We start from the raw sequence: 14,627 nt of genomic DNA, 5'->3' as shown, positions 1-14,627 counted from the left end.
AAAGTATTCTTGCATTGAGGGAGTACTTGAGTGGATGCCTAATGTCCTTCTGCTACCTTAATACTTTTAATCATTTTATTGGGGACTCTGACAGCTCTTATAACAATGGCGTTTTTTTTTAATTCTGTGTATAATCGGATGCCAGAAATACATGCCCATGTTATTCAAGGGTCAACTGTTAAATACATATAAATATATCCATTAAATTGTGCAAGTCTCTCGGTGTCACAAATTTAAGTGGTTAAATGTTCAACTAATTACCAAAAGGTTAATGATTCAAACCCACTCATCGGAACAAAGGCCGGGTGATCACCTTCTGAAAGGTCATTGACATGGAAACCCTACTGAGCAAAATCCTGCTCTTCAACACCTGGGGTTGTCATGAGTAAGAATCCGTTCAACAGCAACTTATTTGTTTTTTTAAATCACTTTACTGGGGGCACATACAACACATCACAATCCATACATACCTCCATTGTGTCAAGCACATTGGTACATTTCTTGCCATCATCATTCTCAAAACATTTGCTTTCTACTTGCGCCTTTGGTATCAGCTCCTCATTTTCCCTTCCCTCTCAGCTCCCCCCTCCCTCAACCAACTTATTTTTCTAATTTATTAAACATATCCTTATTTATCTCTTTATCTCTAGCTATATGCTGGTGAATTCATTTCACTTTTTTTCTCTCGCTCTTCCCACCTATTTCTTTGAACTATCTTAGACCACCGTGCTCATGGTCACTGAGGTAGGATGTGATTAGAGGAAGCAAAGAAAAATGCTTTCTGGCTTTGATTTCTTAATATCTTAGCTCTTCGGGAAACTGTTGATTGCATGTATCTAGAATGAGGACTGTTACCACGATAATTCTCAGTCAGAGGTATTGTCGAGGGCTCCTGAGAGCTGAGCCAGGCATAGTCACACCTTCCTTCATTGGCGTAAGCAGACTGTCTGGCCTGCCCACAGGGATGCTGCTGGGTGGACTTCCCCCGGGTCTGGGAAAACTCCTCAGAGGCAGGCAGTGTTGTACTTGAGGATCACAAGTGACTTGTGTCAAAGCCCCAACTCTTAGCAACCCTATAGGACAGGGTAGAACTGCTCCCATGGTACCTGGAGCTTTAAATCTTTGGCGCCTTTGGGAGAGTCCAATAGCTAAACTTGTGGTGAGCAGCCTAACCTATATCTCCAGAGCCCCTAGTGGCACCCCTTAAATGCTCTAGACCAGTGGTTCTCAACCTTCCTAATGCCCTGACCCTTTAATACCGTGCCTCATGTTGTGGTGACCCCCAACCATAATATTATTTTCATTGCTACTTCATGATTATAATTTTGCCACTGTTATGAATCATCATGTAAATATCTGATATGCAGGATGTATTTTCATTGTTGCAAATTGATCAAATTAAAGCATAGTGATTAATCACAAAAACAATATGTAATTATATATTGTGAAATATTTATTTCTAATGACAAAGAAATGAAATTTTGCCTTGAAGCATGGTGTAGCATGGGTAACAGTCTTCACACCGGGTACTCCTGTGTGGGCGTATCTGCATGTGGGCAGACCTGCCGGGAGACTGATAGAGGAGCGGTTTCTCGGTTCCTGAACCATCGGAAATTGGTATTTTCCGATGGTCTTAGGCGACCCCTGTGAAATGGCCATTCGACTCCGCCAAAAGGGGACACGCCCCACAGATTGAGAACTGCTGCAGTCTAGTTAAAAAGGGTTTGGAAGGAGTGAAATGGAAGAGAGCCACGAACTCTTAATAAAATACACTCCATTTCATCCCCTTACAGAAGGGTCGAGGGGAGGAGACAAGCCAATCAGGGTGCGGTGTAGCAAGATGAAACATACACCTTTCCTCTAGTTCTTAAATGCTTTCTCCTCTGCCACTATCATGATCCCAGTGTAAATCCGGCTAGACCAGAGCATGTACACTGGTACAGATAAAAACTGGAAACAGGGAATCCAGGACAGATAAACCCCTCAGGACCAATAATGAGACTGGCGATACCAGCAGGGTAAGAGGAAGGTGGGGTAGAAAAGGGGAACAATCACAGGATCTACATATAACCCCCTCCCTGGGGGACGGACAACAGAAAAGTGGGTGAGGGGAGATGTCGGACAGTGTAAGACATCACAAAATAACAACAATTTATGCATTATCAAGGGTTCGTGTGGGAGGGGGATGGGAGAGGGAGAGGAAAAAATGAGGAGCTGCTACAAGGGCTCATGTAGAAAGAAAAATGTATGGATGGATTGTGATAAGAGTTGTACAAGCCCCCAATAAAATGACTTAAAAAAAATAGCACTTCATTTAAACTTTCCCTCTGACATCCAAGATATATATCTTACTGTACCCTTCGTGCTTTTCTGAAAATTTAAAACTTTCTTTTAGAGTTAAAAAATGGTGCAAGAATGAAGTAATTAATTTATTTAGCAATGTGTGTAGCAATGGTAATTTCACCTTTTTTTTCTTTTTTCTGTTCTTAGTTACGAAATTCCCAGCATGGGGCAGGAATGACGATTTAAAACCCTATAATTTAAAAATCAGGCTATATTTGATCCTTTAAAAATAAACCAAAATATTTTAAAATCAATTGTTTCAGTAATCCATGTCATTACGGAAAAATCCCTAATGGCCAAAGCGAAAGGAAAATGTCCATTATGCTACTATTCAGAGCTAACCACTCTTAATGTCATGCAATATAAAATTTCAAGGCATATTCTGAAATAAAACCATTCTGATTTCAAGATGCTGACTTTCCAAAAGTTTGGTTATAGACTCTCCCTTGTGCTCACAGGGCCTAGGCTGAACATCACAACACAGGAGCCACCCTTTTGTGCCAAAAGAGACAAAAACATCTCCGCAGGTGTGAGTTGGTGATTATTGTATCAGGTTTTCTTTTAAAAAACAAACAAATCTACTCAGTTTTTCAGTTCATATACAGAGATGTTCTAGTAGATCCTTTGTATTGTTTTCATTAATTTCATTTGTCTTCATTGCTTGTATCAGACAGTAACTGCCACAGAAGTGCTGATTAACAAATCCACCTCAAACTCTGGTTTTAAACAAAAGGCGCTATTCTCATTCATAGACCTAAGGCTGGACTTGTGTGCAACTTGCACATGGAATCCAGGTCTACCCTACATGCCACTCATGCTTTTGAGAATTGATAGATTATCTTGTGTCTTAGTTTCCTAATGCTGCCATAACAGACATGGTGAAAGTAGGTAGCTTTAAAGAAAATAATCACACACACCCCACCCCATCCCCCAGATTTGAAGGCTAGAAATCCAAATCAGGATTTCAGACCTGCTGCTTTCTTCTTTGGACCGCTCCAAGTGTCTCCTGTTGGCTGACAGACAACCGTGGTGCACCTTGCTGACCAACTTAGTGGGCATCATTCTTCCTGTGTGTACCTCGCTGTCTATGCTACGCTTTTTATAAGGCACTTCTCAGAAGTTATTAGGTTTAGGACCCACTGGATGATCTGATAGGATCTCATTAACATAGTTATACAACTAGGTTCCCACAGAGGGTCACATTCACAGATACAGGAATTAGGGCTTTAACAATACAATATTTTCTGAAGAACACAATTCAATCCATAATACTTAAGTTATATTCTCGTCTTTTTTCCCTTTTCTTTTCATAATACTTAAGTTATATTCTTTTCAAGGTAATGGCAGACATGCAAGAGAGCAAGTCTACCATATGAGAACAATTCAAACATCTGTTCTGGTGATGCTGTGGGTTAGGCATTTGACTGCTGAGCTCAAGGTTGGTGGTTAAAACCCACTATGGGATAAAAATGAAACTATATGGTCCTGGGAAAACGTAGTCTCAGAAACCTTATACGGGTTAAGAACCAACTGGATGGCACTGCGTGTAAGAGCCAATTGGCTAAACCAAATCGATGGTTTAGCCTAAAATTACAGGATAGGAGCGTACACTCCATTTGCCAGAAGGCCAGGGAGAGCCACACATCCAAGAACAATATGAAGCACTCCTCCCATGAATAACTGAAGTCAAAGAGGATTTTTAAGTAATAATTTGATCTACTCAGTTTAATTTCATTAGTATACTCTTGAGTATCATACATTTGATTTGTTAACTCCTGTAATGATTGTATACTATTGAAGCTAATGGTAATTACATTTTGATTTATAACAAATTGCCTGGTAATAATTTTTTCATGGGTGCCTCATTTTCATAAGACAGAGGAAGAAAAGCATGATTTTAATGAGGTTATCCTCACCAGGTTGCTGTAACTGCTTTTCTCTGACAGAAACGAGTGATAAAATAATAATCATAACTCCTCGTTGTGAAAATGGCATGAAAGCCATATCTGAGCTACTCCGACTCCCTGTGGTTCAGAGGCAGAAGTTACACAGGCCTCCACTCTCCATCTTTCTTTACCTATTCCGAGACCAATCATTCCTCGACTTCTTTACTGGGTTTTATTATATGCTCCAAAGGTCACACAGAACTCACAAATAAAACTCCCAATTATGGGGGTTTATTAGGGAAGTTAACAGGTTTCTACAAGTCAGGATCAGTCAACAGTTAAGGATACAGTTAACAGTAAGGATATAGCCATTGGTCAATAACAACTCCTCAGCCAACAGCTAAGGGTCTCTCTGGTCCTCAGCCTCTCGGTCACACGGTCCCTTGGCTTCTGCCTCTGTGAGTCAGGAGGGTCACATGTCTCTGTGTCTCCCAGTCACACAGTCTTGGTGCTGCTCTTCTGTTCTATCTTATCGTGTCCTTGCCTCTGCTTCTGGGCTCTGCTGGGATGTTTTGCTCTGCCCCATGGTCTCTGCGCCACACCCCTTCAGACAGAGATCCTGAATGTGCTCCACTGGTGACTCTTCTTCAGATGGTCCTGGGATTTCTTTCTTTGCTTCCAAAATGCCTCTTCTATAAAGATAAATGACTTTGGTGGAAGAGTCATTCTTTTCTTTTGGCAGATCATGACCCCAAGGAAACAAAGGGGGGTGGGTTTGACTTAGTTCACACACTCTACTAAGGGGGAGACTTAGTCCCACTCTAATTCTGTCCATTACTGTAGCAGATAATGCACTCCAAAATGGGATTATAAGGACAGGCACAGAGGCTAGAATTTATAATGCACCACATAAAGGATTGTGGCTAGAATGGCCATATTAATTGATTATGATATATTTTCTTTGTAAACAGAACATTGAAAGAGTAGAAAAATCATGTTAAACATAAGTATTCCTAACAAAGGGTTGTATCAGTCTGAAAGCCAAAGGAGTCCCATCAGACATCAGGAGAAGAAAGGGTCAGATTCAGGACAACTATAATCTCAATAAGGGAGTCCCAGGATGGCACAAATGGTTAATATCGTTGGATTCAAAGGTTGGAGGTTTGAATCCACCCAAAGAAAGTTCAGAAGAAACATCTAGTGATTTGCTTCTGAAAAATGAGCCATTAAAAACCTGTTGGAGCACAATACTATTCTGACATGCATGGGCCGCCACGAGTGTCCACAGACTCGAAGACAACTTTGTTTCCTTGCTGTCTCGAGGTTCTGTAAACTGTCACGGGGTTAAAGACTGGCTATAGAGGAAGAAGGCACTTTGATAACTGGAATGTCAAGTGAAAAGTTGTGAGAGTCTGTCCACTGATTAACATCCAGGGTTTCATAAAAGCGCAACAACAAACAAATTGAGTTTAAAGAGAGTACACCTGTGTGCTGCTCATTTCATCCAGCTTACATGTGCTATTGTAGCTTTACCTTTTCGTGAATTTTCGTCCCAACAACTCTGAAAAGAGCACTGCTTCTTCTCAAAAAAAAAACAACCAAACCTCTTGCTCAAAAGTATGGCTTTTTTTTATTTCATCTTTTTCCCCCTGCCCTCCCCCTTTTGCACTTCTCTTTTTGAATAAGCTTTCTATGCATAGATTCATACATATGGAAGCAGCATGAAAGCCCCTCAGGACCTGCCTCTACTATTTGGCATGTCTGCGCCTAAAACAACGGAGACCAAAAAAGGAGAGAGGGGAGAGTGTAGATATAGATGTGAACACACACACGGTGTATCAGTGAAGAGAGTATTGCTACTAGGGGTCCCGTGTGTACATGCATGGGCTTATTCCAAACAACATGTGTGTAGCCAGTAGATGGGTACAGACAAGTTCTCTCTGTAATACCCATATTGGGGTGCCATCCAACTAAACCAGGGGCTTCTGAGAGGATCCTCTGGGCTGGTAATTCAAGGCAGAGATGTTGATGACTGGTTTGGGGGCTTCAAGGAGTTGTCATGAGAGATTTTCTTGAAGGACAAAGGACAGTCACTGTGGCTTATTAGGAAGCCGTGTTGAAGAACATTGAAAACCGTGTGGGTAAGAAAAAGACCATGTGAATGCAAGTTGCACCAAGGGTTCCTTCTCCTCCTCCTCCTCCTCTTCTTTTATATATATATATATATATATATATATATATATATATACACACACATACACACACACATATATATGTGTATATATGTATATACACACACACACACATATATATATATATGTATATATATAGTTGTACCAAGGAATTCTTTTCCATCACCATAAGGTGCCTGTTCTCTCTTTGAAGACAGCAAGCATTGTCAGATGAAATTTTCTTGCTTTTTTTAAATAAAGTTCATTTTATTATTGGCTCTTACAGCTCTTATAACAATCCATACACCCATTGTGTCAAGCGTATTTGTACATGTTGCCATCATCATTTTCTAAACATTTATTTTCTGTCTGAGCCCTTAGTATCAGCTCTTCTTTTATCCCTCACGTCCACCCTCGTGACCCCTTGATAAATTATAAATTATTATTATTTTCATATCTTACACCAACCGCTGTCTTCCTTCCCCCATGTTTCTGCTGTTTGTCCCCTGTGGGGGACAGGGGGGAGGAGGCTATGGTGTTATGCGTCTATCATTGTGATGGCCCGATCATGGCTGCAGAGTGGACAGGCCATCGCCATAACAGCCCTCTCCCACTGATCGTTCCCTTTCAGACTTCTCCTGGCCCCCTTGATTCAAAGAATGACTGTGGTGCAGTGAAATATCTAATATGACCCTTCAGTGGCCTCCATTTTCTGATGCTGTTAAATCCTAGTTTCTGTGATCGTGGTTCCATTTTGGAATGTGTGGTCTGTTATGTTAATGAAGAAAAATTAGGGTGGGCTAATTCTTACTAGAGGGTGTGATTCAAATCATGATTCTGAGCCCAGTCACCAACCTACACGACCTTGTACAGCCTTGGTTCAAGGAAGGAGAGTTCACATTTTCTGGGTTCTGGATTTGGCTCTGATTCATTCATCTGAGCCCCAGTTCTTGGGGCTGAGCGAGCAATTTGTCTTCTGACTTGCTTTTCTGGCTTCTGCACCCTTATGAACAGGCAGCCTTTCCCCTGACCAGCCACTTTCGATTCATCATCCCTTTCTTCCATGTGAGTTTGAAAAGGCCTTCAAGCAGGTACTTGACTTATGGGGTTTGGGGGTTGGGAGGCCCCATAACTGTAAGCCACTTCCTTGAAGCCTAGTGAGTTCTGTGAGACATTGCAGTGAACTGTGGAACCCAGAGACAGGTGGGAGAGGACTGAAGGAAGAAGGAGTAATTTACGTTAGCGTAAATAGCGTGGTAAAGCAGTTTGGAAAAGTTGAACATTTGGGATATACTTCTACCTCAGAGGACGCCATCTGGTGCTGATCCTTCTTGAAGAAATAATGTATGTAATGACTAGGCTGAAAACCATATATTTTTAAGATTGTTGCTGTCAACATTTCAGGAAGTTTATGTGCCAGGGAGCATGAGGAAATTAATCTGCATTTATGAGATATACAAGAAGCCTTCAAAATGTTTGTGGGAGAATCTCAATATTTAAATCCCATTTTCCACAAACTTTTAGAAGCCAACTCTCTACTCCCTACTGAGTATGGATTTTAAGTTGTTATTACTATTGTGATTGTACCAAGTCCTGATGGAATTAAGCTTAGGTGGGACCTGGCATAGTTCTAAGCTGAGCTATAGCCTAAAAGCAGATTTGCTAGGACAGGTGAAAATGTCCCTAAAATTGCACATTTTTAATACAGGGTGCCCATGTGAGCATATGCTGGAAGGGGCTCTGGCTGCAGGCTGCTAACGGAAAGGTCAGCAGCGCAAGCCCACCGGCAGCTCTAAGGAGAAGCATGCGACGTCTGCGTCTGTGAAGACATACGGCCTCAGCTTGCAGTAAGTCTGAGTCCCCTGGTCAGCAGTGCATTTCACTTTACTTACATATACCAGGACCCTGGTGCTACAGTGGCTAACTACCTACTCAAAAGTGAACTGTTTGAACCCATTAACTGCTCTGATGGAGAAAGATGTAGTAGTCTACTTTTGCAAATATTTACAGCTGTGGAAGCCCTAGGAGGTAATTCTACTCTGTCTATAGGTTACTATGAATTGGAATACATTCAGCATATATATATATATATATGTGTGTGTGTGTGTGTGTGTGTCTGTGTCTGTGTGTATATATATATGTAAGGTACCCCTGCTAATTTTGTTATGTAGACATTAAGATAGTTGTGTCATATTTTTTTTGCAAAGCATTTCAGTAGCTAAGAAATTCAGAGGTCTATGCTCAATATATAATTTCCTTTACCATTTGATTCCTGAGTATTTCTCTAGCCTCATCTATCACTATATTCCAGTTCCTTGTAGGCTTCTGCAAAAAATGATTTCTTTTTGAAAGATTCATACTAGTCCTAGTGAAGTGGAGATTTAAACTGTCCCAAATGTCCAACTTTTCCAAAATGCTCTCCCACTCCATTATGCTTGACATCAGCCAGCACCAGCACTTAGTATACTCCTCGCTTCCCTGGATCCTGCGATCTGCTGCAATGACTCAGAGAAACCCAACCATCAAGGAAATGGTTCACATAGTTGTTGGGTTGGCAAGTTCCAAATACAAAGTTCAGATATCCGCCTGAAGCTCCTCCTTCTCCACAGGGCTTCAGAAGCTGGTGAATCAGGTCAAGTGATCAGCCACAGCTCAGGTCCCACGATCTGGCAGAGACATGTCAGATACAGAGCAAGAGAATGAAAGGTCTGAAAGCAAAAGCAGGTCTTGTTTGCTCAGTGGGGACAAATGCGTGTTGGGATTCAGGTCACGTTGGCTACCTGAGTCTTGGGCCAGCAGTCTTTTTGAGCGGTAACTGGTGTCAGATTGGTGCTCTTCACTGGTGACTCAGAAGTAGTCTTTTCGGCATAGTCAGAGGGGGAGGAGAAGTCCTAAAGACTGGAATGGAGGGGGAGTTTTTTGCAGACCATACCTTCCAAGGAAATATTTATTTCTAAGGAAATAAAAAGTGGCTACTGAGTCATACCCTTTTGCAGGGTGGAGACTGAAAATATATAACAACTTAATCCTGTCAAATTTGCATAACAGATAATCCCCCCACCCCCACCACTGGTATTATAATCACATGTGCAGAGGGTAGAATGAGAAGATATCACAAAAGAGAGGACTGTGGCTAGAAGGACCATGTCAAGTAATTCACCAAATCTCAACTTTTAAATAGTGCAGTGTTATATGTAGTGTAGTGTTTTCCAAAGTGGGTGATGCCACCCCTTTGAGGGGTGTTTGAATGATCCTGTGTGATGGTAAAAGCAGAAACTTACACTTTACCCTGTATTATTTGTTAGAATATGAACAATCTTCATTGTCGGGGCACTAAGTTTTTGTTTGTTTTTTTCTGAAAAGGGTGCACTAGGTCAAATGATTTAGGGAACCTATGATATAATGGCATAATGCATGTATAACAACTGATTCTCTGGACAAAAAAGAGAATCTTGTTTTATAATGGGGGGGGGAAGCTTTATAGCGCTCCAATTTCTATGATGTAAACATGTCCATAGTCGCTAACAACATGGACTTGCTAAATGTGGAGTTGGGAAGAAAGGAAGAGTATTGGCTCTGGTGCACTTATGGGAGTGCACTGCAGAAAACCACTGATTTCATAACTTCCCGCTTCTAGAATGTCCTGCTCTAATTTCCTCACTCTTACCCAGCCTTCAATTCAAGACAACAAAGGGTTGAGAATTTGGTTCACACTCTAGTAAGGTGTGGACTCTCAGAATACAGCCCTCTTTAATCCTGTGCATTAGCCTAGCAAAGAACTCTGCTCACTGGATTTATAGGCAGGGCAGAGAGGCTAGATTTTGTGCTGTTGTTGTTAGGGGCCAATCAGTTCCTATTCATAGCAAGCCTATGCACGGCAGAACAAAAAACATTGTCCTGTCCTGCAGCGTCCTCACAAATGTTCTTATGTTTGAGTCTCTTGTTGCAGCCCGTGTGTCAACCCAGCTCCCCGAGAGCCTTCCTCTTTTTGGCCACCCCTCTACTTTACCAAACATGATGTCTCTCTCCAGGAACTGGTCTCTCTGACAACATGCCCAACGTACATGCGACAAAATGTTATCATCCTTGTCTCAAAGGAGCTTTCTGGTTGTATTTCTTCCTAGACAGATTTGTTTGCTCTTTTGGCAGTCCATGGTACTTCCAATATTCTTCACTAGCACCACAATTCACATTCACTGATTCTTCAGTTGTCTTCATTCAACATCTAACTGTCACATGCCTATGAGGAGATTTCTATGACCAAGGTCATATTTTATAATTACTGTTCTTTCCTCTTTGTTTTCAACTTTTGCATTCCAGTTACAATAATTATCAGCTCATCTTGATTTCATGTTTGAATATGGCTCAAAGTACTTCCTCAGTGATATTTTGAGTCCCTTTTACCCGATAGGCTCATTCTGGCACAATCTTTGACCATGTCGTGGTGCAATTGAGTAAGTTTTCTGTACTTGACAATATTTTACTGCTACACATCAGCTTTTCAGTGGTTAATTCCTCACACGTGGGCAGCATATTTCTTCTTCAAAGTCCCTTTTTCCCCACTGGAAGCTCTGTTGAAACCTGTTCACTTTCAGTGACCCTGTTGGTATTTGAAATACTAGTGCTCTAGCTTCCAATATCACAGCAATACACAAGCCACTACAGAATGGCAAACTCAGAGACCAGTGACAGGGAATTTATTATGCATCACAAAAAGGATTGTTGCTAGAAAGGACATATTAATTGACTACAACTCAGATATTAATTTGATGCATCAATCTAACTGGGCTATGGCCCCTACTTATTTGATCAAACACTAATCTTGATGTTGCCATGAAAGTAGTTAAATGTGACTAATATTTTTAAAGATTGGCTTTTCGTTTACACCTGTCTTAGTCCGGGTGGACTAGAGAAACAAATTTATAGAAACACATATGTGTATAAGAAAGAGCTTTCTATAAAAGAGCCATTGTAAATTGAGAAAACATCCAGCCCAGTCCAGATCAAGTCTATAAATCCGACATTAGCCCATATGTCCGATACCAGTCTATAAATTCCTCTTCAGACTCACGCAACACATGCAATGACACTGAATGCAGGAATATCACAGGCCAGTAGGTGGAAAGTCTTGTGGATCCAGTTGGGGTGGAAGCATCTCAGCACTGGCATGGGTCTCCACATGGTTCTACTGGCTCCAGGGCTCTGGCTCCATCAGCATATGGCTTGTCAGCAGGAAGACAAAGCAGAGAGAGTATCTGCCCTCCAGTCAGCTATTTATCTAAAAAATATGAGGTCATCAAGCTTTCACCTGATTGACAGGCTAGACCTCCCACCACCACTTTCACAAGTTGACAGGAGATTATATAACTGACACAACACCTCCATGCCAACTAATATCTAACCTACAGGAAAGACTAGCATTTCCCCACAGGGCTACTGCCGCACACTGTCACATCTTTCTCTTGCAGTCTGGCTAGCCTTTTGGTTAGCAATCAACACTTAACCGCTGCATCACCAGGGCTCCTTTAAAGCAGATTTTTCTCCATTAAGTGAATGGACCTCATCTCATCAGTTGAAGCCATTAAGAACAAAAAGAGGAGGTTTCCTGAAGATGGACAGAATCTTGCTATAAGACTGAAACATAGGTAGGTTACTGAGTTGCCATTCTGCTGTCCGGTCATTTGGATTTCTACCTCAGCACTGCAACGTCATCTCTTACTTCAATTTCCAGGTTGACAGCCTGGCCTATGAATCTCATACTTGACAGCCCCCCTCGTGACATTGACCAATTTCTTAAAATTTCTCTTTCTGTATCTCTCCGACTCTCTTTGTCTTTCTCTCTCTCTCTCTATGTATATATATAATATATATAAAATGAAGGTTTTTATATAAAAGTTATGTATTCACATACACACACACTCATCTATCCGGTTCTGTTTCTCTGGAGAACTTTTAACGATGCAGGCACTGTATAGTTCTTAAAAAGAAATACCGAGTACTCTAAGTGTCTCATGCATTAACTCAGTACAGGGAAAATACTGGTGAACAGATAAATGACTCAGGCTCTGAGCACATTTGCTCAGCCTGTTAGGAAAGGGGGATAATCAGTAAGTGTTCTAAGTGTTGTTCCTGGAGTAACCACAGAAGAACCCAAACCAGTGGCCGTTGAGCTGACTTCTGCTCACAGTGACCCTGTGTGATTTAACATGAGGGGAATGAATACAGAGCATTATCTGAATCTATAATTAATATTCTGTGAGAATAAAAGTTAAAAAAAATCCACACTGTGAAGAATCAAATAAAACCACCCAATTTCTAGATATTATTCACCCAGCAAAAACAACTAATGATCATCCACGATTTAGAGAAATGCAGTGAATGGTTATAGCATATGATGTTTTGACACTTCAAGAAGAGGACAGTAAGTAGCATTGCCTTTCCCCTTTCCCACATGCAGCCACTAGGGATAGACATGGTTTCTTCATGTGAGTCTGACATATCAGTGTCTTTTAAATCCACTTGTCAAAAATGATGGTCTAAAAGATAAGCCTCTGATTCAAGGTGGGCAGATACTCATCTTTTTTTAATTTTAAGTATTGGATTAGTATATAGATCCTGGGGAAAACAATCTCACTTTCTCCCTTAAAAAGTTTATTAATCTAGATTAAGTTTGAGAATACCAGAAGACCATCTGCCCTGTACTTTTAAGTAAAACCATTGTGTTAGTCCAGTAGACTAGAGAAACAAATTTTATAGACATTCATGTGTATAGGAAAGAGCTTTATATACAAGAGCAGTTGAATATTGAGAAAACATCTCAGCCCAGCCAAGATCAAGTCCATAAATATGATATTAGCGCGTATGTCCTATACTAATCTATAAAGTCCTCTTCAGACTCACGCAACACATGCAATGATGCCGAATGCAGGAAGATCACAGGCCAGTGGGTGCAAAGTCTTGTGGATCCAGTAGTGGTAGAGGCATCTCAGTGCTGGCAGGGGTCTCCACGTGACTCCTCCAGTTCCCAGGGCATGGGGTCTATCAATGTAGTGTCATCTGTCTCGTCAGTAGAGCGTCTCTTGTGGTGTGAGCAAAGAGAGAGTGTCTACCGCCTCCAAGAAGGAAATGCAGGAATTCCCAGAATCCTCAGGGGATGGCCATGACCACACAGAGGCCTTGTTGGCTATACAATGATTGACAGGCTAGACTCCCTGCCTTCACTCATGATCCTCGCAAATTGACAACAGTTTACATAACTGCCACAACCATGCCAAGCAGATAAGGAAGTAGAAAGGTAGAAAAAGTTCTTGTTCACCTGAGTTCACAGTCAGAGTACTTGAGACCTGGTACTTCTGGATCTTTCTGGGATCTACTAGGCCACCCAGAAATCTTTTCTATCATATAAGATAACAAGTCAGATCTTACTTTTGCTATTGTGAGTTAGAGTTCTGTCAGACAGCAAAATGCTTCCTGACAAAATTGTTCTGGCTGCTTCAAGGATGCAAGACTAGACTGTGACTGCTAATAAGAAAACGTACCTCCGGAGAGGCATTTGTTGCACAATTCCTCCAGCTCATCCACATGTCAGTAGTAAGAAGTCCTAGGAAGGACATTAAGGGCCCTCCAAACAGTCCTTGTGCGGATGGCAATTCCTTTCCCTACATTAACCTTCGTTTCCTAAATGAGTCTATCCTTTGTAAAGTCTTAAGAGAGCTTAAAGGTTGACTTTAGCTACCCCATGTGGAACTGAGAAAAGAAATTTAGCAAACTGGAGTACAAAAACCCAAACCAAAACCCACTGATGTGGATTCCCTTCCAACTTACATGTTGGTAAGTGCCATCAAGTCCGTTCCAGCTGGTAGTGCCGTGAACCTATGTACAACAGACTGAAGCAGCTCCGTCCGGTACCATCCTCACCATTGTCGCCTTGCTGGAGCCCATTGTTGTAGCCCTCCATCCGTCTCCTTAGAGGTCTTTTTCACCTTCTATTTTACCAACCATGATGTCCTTGTTCAGGAATTGGTCCCTCCTGAGAGCATGTTAAAAGTACCCAAGAAGGCTCACCTTCCTCAATCCTAAGGAACATATAGGTTACTTCTTCCAGTAACCTATATGGGCAGATTTGTTTGTTCTTTTGGAAGTATATGGTACTTTGAATATTCTTTGCCAATGCCATAATTTAAATGTATCAGTTCTTCAGGAGTCTTCTCATTCATTGAGTTAGTTA

The 14,627-nt window shown here is 41.4% G+C and overlaps 1 pseudogene; it reads left to right on the top strand.

The window, feature by feature from the left end:
* The first annotated feature begins 12,778 nt into the window (after nucleotides 1-12,778).
* Nucleotides 12,779-14,627, top strand: part of LOC101652388 — a 4,000-nt pseudogene continuing 2,151 nt past the window's right edge.

The sequence above is a fragment of the Echinops telfairi genome, unplaced genomic scaffold, assembly GCF_000313985.2.
Source record: "Echinops telfairi isolate 266 unplaced genomic scaffold, ASM31398v2 ScPeMD7_7469;HRSCAF=8507_1, whole genome shotgun sequence".
Classification (NCBI taxonomy): domain Eukaryota; kingdom Metazoa; phylum Chordata; class Mammalia; order Afrosoricida; family Tenrecidae; genus Echinops; species Echinops telfairi.
Note: the sequence above shows the minus strand (reverse complement) of the source record. Positions and strands in the feature narration are given on the sequence as shown.